At 47.3% G+C, this 8,767-nt stretch overlaps 1 pseudogene; it reads right to left on the reverse strand.

Moving 5' to 3' along the window:
- Window positions 1-7,407: 7,407 nt before the first annotated feature.
- Window positions 7,408-8,524, reverse strand: LOC100673887 (melanoma-associated antigen B3-like; annotated as a pseudogene).
- Between the last annotated feature and the right edge of the window lie 243 nt (window positions 8,525-8,767).

Raw genomic sequence — 8,767 nt, forward strand, 5'->3', positions numbered from 1 at the left:
AATCAGAAAAAATGCTGATTAGAAAAAAAAATGAATACTTTACATTAACTCCTTGCCATCGAATCAATTCCAGCTAAATGCAACACCGGGTGGAACTGCCCTATAGGGCTTCCTTGGCTATAAACTTTAAAGAAACAGATTGCCAGGTCTTTCTTCTGTGGTACCACTGGATGAGTTTGCACTACCAACATATATGTTAGTAGTCAAGGTCAAGGCATTTTATCGCTCATTAGAGAGTCTCATACTTATCTAGTGCTGTCATAACAGAAATACCACAAGTGGATGGCTTTCACAAATAGAGATTTGTTTTCTCACAGTTTTGGAGTCTAGAAATCTGAATTCAGGTGCGGGCTCTAGTGGAAAGCTTTAACTCTGCCGTGCAGGAAGGTCCTTGTCTTTCTTAAGCTTCTGTTTCCTTGTTCCTTGGAGATCCCATGTGGCCTGGCAACTATCATTCCCCACTTCTGATTACTTGCTTGTTGAATCACCTCCTTTGTATCTCAAAAGAGATTGGATTTAAGACGCCCCTAGGGGGGGAATAAAAGAAAAAAACTGCTGTCCAGAAGATTCTGACTCACAGGGATGCAACTGGACAGAGTAGAACTGCCCCATAGCATTTCCAAGGCTGTAAATCTTTACAGAAGCTGACAGCCACATCTTTCTCCCTTGGAGTTGCTGGTGGGTTGACTCAAGACACACCTTACAATCCAGTCTCTTTGACATAACAACACATATTCCCCAATGGCATTATAACCATAGGTATAGGGTTAGAATTTACAACACCTGTTTTTTGGGGGCAGGGTTTGTAAATTCAATCCATATTAGGGAGTATATTCTTTAATGTGGGTGTGGGTAGACTGTCCCAGTTTAATGTAACACTTAGCTCCTAGAAGTGCTGTCAAGGACCAACAATTTCTCCTCCCAGTGGCCCTTCCATGTATGTCACCCCAATTTTCATTCACATCCCCATGGCCAAAAGCCTAGTCTTCACATGGGAGTTTGCCAAATGACACTCAAGACAACCTCACTCTACCATCCTTTCAATGGCATGGCCTCTGGCTCCCCCAGCTCATCACAAAAGGCTACTCTCAGTGGCTTCCTGACACCAAGGGAGGAGTGCCCTATTTCTCAGGAACTCCATGGACATGCTGTACATAACACACCTAGTCAGTATGTGTGTTCAAGTGCACTGGGACAAGAGCACAGGACACCTACCAGTCCTGCCCCAAGTGGGGATTTCTCTCTACTTTAGCCCCAATCCCAGAGTCACTGTGAAGAGCTGGTTTCCATTCCAGGCTCAGCCTTTCCAGGCTCAGACACATCATGGGAGTGTCTTACCCTGCTCACCCCGTCCACAGGCTTATCTGGACTCCCCCCAACCTCACCCTACCTGTTCTTCTCACCCCCTACCCTTTCCTACCCTATGCTTCCTAACTTAAAATTCCCCCCACACCCACTGAGAGATCAAAGTTTCCCAAGGCCCCAAACTGCCTTCCCTCAGGGCATTTACACTGGAAGGAACCCTGAAGTGCCCACTTCTTTTCTACTAGTCCTGAGGTCTTGGAGAGTATCTCAACCTCCTTATATCATAGCCGCTGTGAGACTCTAAAATCTATACACAGGGCTTCGACACCTTTGTCTAAAGGGCTGCAGTACTAGCATGAAGCCTTCCAAAGGGCAGACGCTCAATTACTGTCGGGGGAAAATAAGAGCCAGGGAACAAGAGGTCAAATCATCAGGATTTATTTTCTACAACAGCCTTGAATAAGCTAAACAAATCCAGGCACATGTATGTTTTACTTTTATCAAATGGAATAAAGGAAACCAAGAACTGACCAACATTTATGTTTATCCACCTCTACCTTGTGATCCCAACTAACTCTTGTGGATGTCTTTAATATTTCAATGAACATCCCTATTCCGATACCACGTTAACTAGTTATGGAGTCATAAGAAATGATTCAAGGATTTTCAATTTGTTTTAAATGATACAAAACTCTTACTCCTAAATCAAGCAATAAAACAGCAATGAATGCATAAGGGTAAATTTAGATCCTGAATCTCAATAAACCTTCAATTAAAAGGAACAACATTTGAAAAATACAAAAAACGAGGGAACTCTACAAGTTACTCAAGTATAACAGGAATATAAGAAGACATACATGTGCTCCCTCCAGCTCCATGTTGCCTCCACTACTTAGAAGGTTAACAGCCATTTGCAACAATAAAGTGAAGAATCTGCATCAGACTTCACTAGGGATGGGACAACCTGCTGAACTCGCCCTAACACTAGCCCTGGCCCTGGCATTAGGACCAGCCCTGGCCCATTTTTTGCCTGTGGCTTTCTCTTCCTCATCTCCCCAAGTTTCCTCATACAGGGCTTAGAAGGCACTGGAACACGTATCCTTGCCCTTAGCCAAAAACTCCAGGACTATTGTCTTGCTGGCTTCTGCTTGGGCTCTTGGGCCCCAAAGGAATTCATACCCTGCAGGATCAATTTTGGGCACCTGCCGGTACTCCAGGTACTTTTCCTGCACCAAACCTTTGGTGAGGAGCTTCCTGGGCTCCCCATAGATGAAGTGCTCCTTCCCATCTTAGATCTCCAGCATATTCAGGATTTCCCACATCTCCTCCTCGGTGGCCCGGTTGCCATTCATGTAGATCACACCCAGGAGAGGCATCAGGAGGCCATTCTTAGGAACGCTCCTTTCCCATTAGCTCTTGTACAAGAAGCACCTGCAGCAGCATCGTTGGTGGATGGGGCTCTCTGAGGCCCCTGGGGAATGTGAGCAGCAGGGGAGCTCTGGGGAGACCCCCAGATGAGGAAAGGAAGAGGACGGGGAGCCTTCCTCCTCAGCTGCAGTGGCCTGAGCACTCTTGACACCGTGCACATCAACTTGGACCTGGCAACATTTGTCAGGGGCGCGGAGCTTGCTCTTCTGACCGCGTGGCCTGATGACTCTGATCAAGGACAGCAGGCAGGAGTGTGGAAGGAGGGCAGGTGATGTGCGCCCACTGTAGGAGGGAGGCTGAGGAGGTGTGCACCCCTTCAGCAGAAAGATGCCTCCCCGGCTTTAACGACCGCCTCCAGTTTTTCCTGGAGGGCACTGCTCTAGGAACCCACAAGGCTCCTGATCTCCTGGTCAGCCTGTCCCGAAACCTTGTGGGGGAAGTTGGGGTGAGGCTTAAGCTGCAGCCTGGGAGTCCTGCCTGGGGCTTGCTCTGGTGACAGCAAGGGCTGGCAGTGGGCTCCTCTGTACTGGGGTCAATGGGTCCTCTCAGTCCACTTTCATGGACATATCAACAGTTGGCAGGGCTTGGGCCCCTTCCCTTTGTTACTCTGAACTTGACACACCAGAGCCCCCTTGGACATTCTAGAAGGAAGGGAAGGGGCAGCCGAGCCACCATCCCTGGCAGAGTGTAGACCCCCAGTCCTGACAGTGCAGTGTGGCCCTTTCTATCCTGGGATCCTTGGAGAGCTCAGTCCCCATTTCAGGGTCCCCACTTGGCTCCATGTAGGGGCTGGGACTTCTTCCTTCTGCAGACCAGTGGCTGCAACTACAGACCAAGAATCTCCTCTGATAGCACCGTTTGGGCCTACAAGGGCTGAAAACAGGGCAGGGCTAGACTCTGCCTTGTTCCCTCCATTTAAAGGTGGATGGATCCCGCAGTTCCCACTCAGTGTCCTCACTCTGACACCAGGCAGGGCCTGGGGCCCTTTTCTCTCTAACTCTGAGTCCTATCTCCTCATAGTAAGGCGTGCATATCCCTGACACCCATTAGGGGTAGTGATGATCTTTCTATCTGGCCACACCTTCCCATGGTCTCCCAAAGTTATTCAGTGGTAGCAGGTTCAGGCTCTATGATGGGTGGTCCCCACTTGGGGTCCTCACTTCAGGTCCTATATCTGACTCCTGGGAGGCCTTAGATTCCTTCCTCTGCCGAACTGGAACCACTCTCTTCAGGTCCAGACCCTCACTTCTGTGTTACCACTGAGAAGGAACCATGGGCCATGGCTGCCTGAGGCTTCCCAGGGCTGACAACAGGGTGGAATTCTGTGGGACTCCGCTGATATGCTGTGGATGGTCCCAATACCCATCAGGGTCCTCTCCTTGACTCCTGACATATCCTGGAAATCCCCTGTCTTCTGACCTGAACCTGCCAGCATCTGACAGAGGTCTTCACGTTCATAAGGCCTCTGAAGTAGAGGTTAGGTTGAACCTAATCTAGCCATGGCTGTTTGGGGCCTCTGAGGGCTGGCAGCAAGGGCAGGATCTTATGGGCCTCACTGCGTAGGTGCTTCCATCATTCCTCATTTACTCTCCTCACTTTCCGTTAGAGGCTGGGACTGCTCACACTTGTAACCTGAGGTCATCCTCTTTAGGCCAAGACTCACAAGTCCCTGAGGACTCTGAAGAATAAGTGAGGGGCTGCTCAGCCTGATAGCCCTGTCTGGCAGGTTGGGTACCCAGTCCTCACTTATGGCTGTCATCTTGACTCCTGTTTTTAGATTAACATCTTCCTGGGAAATGCCACATCCCTGCAAACTCTTGAGCAGTTTCCCTACTGTACACCTTGCAGTGAATGGGCCCCTGTCCCAGAGCAATGTGAGATGCGGACACTGCAGCACAAGACAAGGGGCCCAGGACAGGTGGTGGGCTGCCAGAGAAAACACAAGCTGATCTAGTCCATGACTTCATCAGCCAGACCGGGCATCTGTTTTGACTTCTGTCCCAAAAGGTTTACTTTCTAAAGGAAAGGGGCTGTCCAAAACGACATTGCATATGTAGGTGATCATAACGTCCCCATATATTATCTTTTCTTTAGTCATTTTGTTTTTTTATGCTTATTACTGTGGCTCTGTATTCCAACCCAGTACACTGGGCACACAATTTCTCTCTTTCTGCCTTGAGATACATTTTGGAGTAGTGAGCTGTGAAGTGATTTAAGAGACACAGGCTGGAGTCGTGGAACACTCTGGGCTGCAGAGGGACTCCGACCACGGGTCTAGTGCAGCCCTGTCACTGACCAGCATGTGAAAATGAGAAAAGAACAAGTTCTCCATCGACAACTAAGTCTGAGAAGCCGTAGCCTATAAAACCATCGGGATGGGAGTAATGCATGGAAAGCACCTGGTACGGGGCCTGGCGTGTTTTGGGTCTTTAAAGAATGGCAGTTATTGGACTCTGGCAGACATGGCTGTGGCAGCATGCTTGTCTGTTTTCCACCTTAGTCTGTGATTTCTTTGGACTCGGACAGACATGGCTGTGGCAGCATGCTTCTTTGTTTTCCCTCTTTTATCTATTCTGAAACTTCCTTGGACTAGGACAGACATGGCTGTGGCAGCATGCTTATCCGTTTTGCCATTCTTCCTTACTCTGTAATATTTCCTTGGATTTGGGCTGACATTAGCTCTGGCAGCATGCTTGTCCACTTCTCTACTTTTGTCTTTCTGAATATATGATAAATAAAACTATCTCTTTGCTTTACTAAAAAAAAAGAATGGCAGTTATTACTACGATTATTTGGACCCCAGATGATACCACCCACCTCTCTAGGATTTTTTTCTTATTTAAATCCAGGATGTGTCAGTGAATATGCAGTGCCCTAGAAAAAAACAAAAACCAAATCAGCCAAAATGCTGCTTAGGAAGGAAAACTAGGTAATATTGCTCATTAGGGAATATGTTATTTAATGTGGGTGTGGGGCAGACTTCACCAGCTGGATGGAACACAAAGCTCCTAGAATTATTGTCAAGGACAACCATTCACTCTCCCAGCTGCCCTTCCAAGTCCCCTGTTTTCACTGATATCACCACCACCAAAAATCTAGTTTTCACTTAAAAAAAACCACCCAGTGCCGTGGAGTTTGCCAAAGACACTCAGGATAACCTCATTCAAATGTCTGTTGAATGGAGTGGGCTCTGGCTCCACCAGCCTAAGACAAAGTGCCAGAACAGTGGCTTCTTGACATCTCACCTCAAGGGTGTATCACCCTACTTCTTAAAACCTTCCTAGAAATAATGTGCGTAACACACCCAGTCAGTGTACGTGTTGAAGTGCACCAGGACAAGAGCACAGGACACCTTTCGGTCCTGCCCCTGGTGGGGAATTCTCTCTGGTTTACCCACAATCTCAGGGTATCTGTGAAGAGCTGGTTTCCATTCCAGGCTCAGTCTTTCAGTGTTGAGACATATCATGGGTTTTTGTCTGGCCCTGTGCACCCCTACGGAAAGCCTCATTTAATCCACCCCTCATCCCCTCACCTCCCCCCCGGCCACTGCATGAAATCTAACTTAACATGACCTCCACTGAGAGATCAAAGTGTCCCAAACTGCCCTGCCTCAGGGCATTTACATTAGATGGCTCTCATCCCATACCGCTCCCCCTTCTCACTCTTTTCACTTGTCTTTTAGGTCTTAGAGTGTACATCACCATCTTAATTACATGATGGCTGTTTCTAGACCCTAAACTTCTTTGCCAACCACTAGGTCTTCTTTTTTTTTTTTTTTCTTAACCATTCCCAGTGTTAGCACAGCGTCTTCCAAAGAGCAGGTGCTCAATTAATCTTGCAGGCATATGTGAACAAGTGAATAAACTAACAAACCAACAGAAAAACCCATTCCTATCGAGTTGATTCCGACTCATAGTAACCCTATAGGACAGAGCAGAACTGCCCCATAGGGTTTCCAAGGAGTGGCTGGTGGATTCGAACTGCCAGTCTATTGTTAGCAGCTGATCCGTTAACCACTGCACCACCAGGGCTCCTGATTTGTTAATTTAATCTCTACTACATTATTAAATAAGCTAAGCAAATATAGTTACGCATCTTTCTATTTTATTTAATAGGAAACTAAAAGAAATTAAAAAACCAAACCAAATCCATTGCTTTTGAGTTGATTCCTACTCATAGGAATCTTACAGGACCTTGTAGAGATTAACCAAAAAAACTAAACTCATTGCCTTCAACTTAAAAGCTAAATATTGAATATCTTACTGTTTTCTCTATTTCTTGTATTTTTTTTTTACTGCTGTGTTCTTTACATTTGTAAGAAACGCCTGTTCCAATGTCATGTTAACTTACCTCAGATCACTAAAATGGACAGTTCCCCCTTGTTTTTTTTTTTTTCAAAAAATAGCAAAGCTCTTTATCTTAAACTTGAGAAACGTCGATAAATGTGTTATCCATGTCATTAATGAACTTAGATTATAATGCTAAAAACAGCCTTCACTTGAAAGGGTTAACATTTGAAAAAAAAAAAGAAAGAACATACCATTAAATCCCTAAGTGACCTACACAGAGCAGAAACAGAAAGGTATGAGACACTGTGTTCCCTCCTGTCCGACCCAGCCCTCCACTACATGGAACAATGACTGCCCTCGTCAACCACAAAGTGAAGAATCTGCCTCACGCTTCACTGGGCCTGGGAGGAGCTGCTGGACCTGGCACGGGAACACGCACTGCACTGGCCATAGCAGTAGGATCAGCCCGGTCTGGAACTGTGGCTCTGGCTCTCTCTTCCTCATCTCTCAAGGCCTCTTCATACAAGGATGGGAGAGCACTTGGCACAGTATCATTGATCTTGGCCAAAAACTCCAGGGTTTTTCATCTTGCTGGTTTCAGCATGGGCTCTGGGACCCCAGAGAAATTCATAGCTTGGAGGATCGCTGTTGGGCACCTGGTGGTACTCCAGGTACTTTAGCTTCACAAAATCTTGGGTGATGAGTTTCCTAGGCTCCCCAAACGTGAAGTGCCTCTTCCCTGCAAAAATTCTTATCTTATTCTGGAATTCCCAGATCTTCTCCTCACTGGCGCAGTTGCCCTTCATGAAGATCACGCCCAGGAGAATCATCAGGAGACCAGTTTTTGGCAACCCCCTGCCACGATTCTGCCTCCCATTGTTAGGGAGGTCCATTTTGCTGACAAGGGTGTAGGATGGCTTGATGGAGTCGATTTCCTTTAAGTCAATGCCAAAGACCACCTCCAAGCTGAAAGAAGCTCTCCTGAGGATCTCAAGGAAGCGGCTCTTGTGCTTTTTGTTGACAATCTTCATCATGTTTTCCTTCATGACGGGCTTTTTCGTTTTATACGTTTCCAACAGGAACTGCACCAGTGTACCTACCTTCTTGGTTAGAGGGTCTCTGTGGGACTGCTTAGTGGATGGTTGGTCCTCGGAGGAACTTTTCTTGTCTTTGTTCTTGATACCTGCATGAGATCTTGTGCGTGAAGCCCCTGGAGTAGTGGGGGTGAATAGGTGTCTCTGAGGCCCCTGCAGAGTGCTACATGACTTAGCACCAGGCTTTCTCTGGGTAGTACACCCAAAAGGAGGAGTGGAAGAGGAGGGGAACTCTTCTTTTGCTGTTCCCATGGCCTGAGCACCCCTGAGAACCTTGGTCTCACCTTGTTTCTGTTGGCGTTTCTCACGTACGCAGAGATTACTCCTCTGACTGCGAGGCATGACTGGTCAGGGACACAGGCAGGAGGAGTGTGAGCAGGACAACAGGTGACGTATGCCTCCTGGAAGAAGGAGGAGAGACAGTGTTAGCACCATAAGTAGGGAGATATTACTTAAGATTTAAGAAGACAACCGCTGCAGGTTTACTTGAAGGCACTAATCTAGAAACTTATAGGGCTCCTGTAGCCTGGTCAGTGGGTCCCCTGAGAGCCCTGTGGAAGTAATTAGTGTATGCCTGAGGCTGCATCCTGCCAGCCTTGCCTGGGGCTTACTGGAGCTGAGAGCAGGAATTGGCAGGTCTAGGCTCTGTGA

This window comes from Loxodonta africana, chromosome X (assembly GCF_030014295.1).
Source record: "Loxodonta africana isolate mLoxAfr1 chromosome X, mLoxAfr1.hap2, whole genome shotgun sequence".
Lineage (NCBI taxonomy): Eukaryota > Metazoa > Chordata > Mammalia > Proboscidea > Elephantidae > Loxodonta > Loxodonta africana.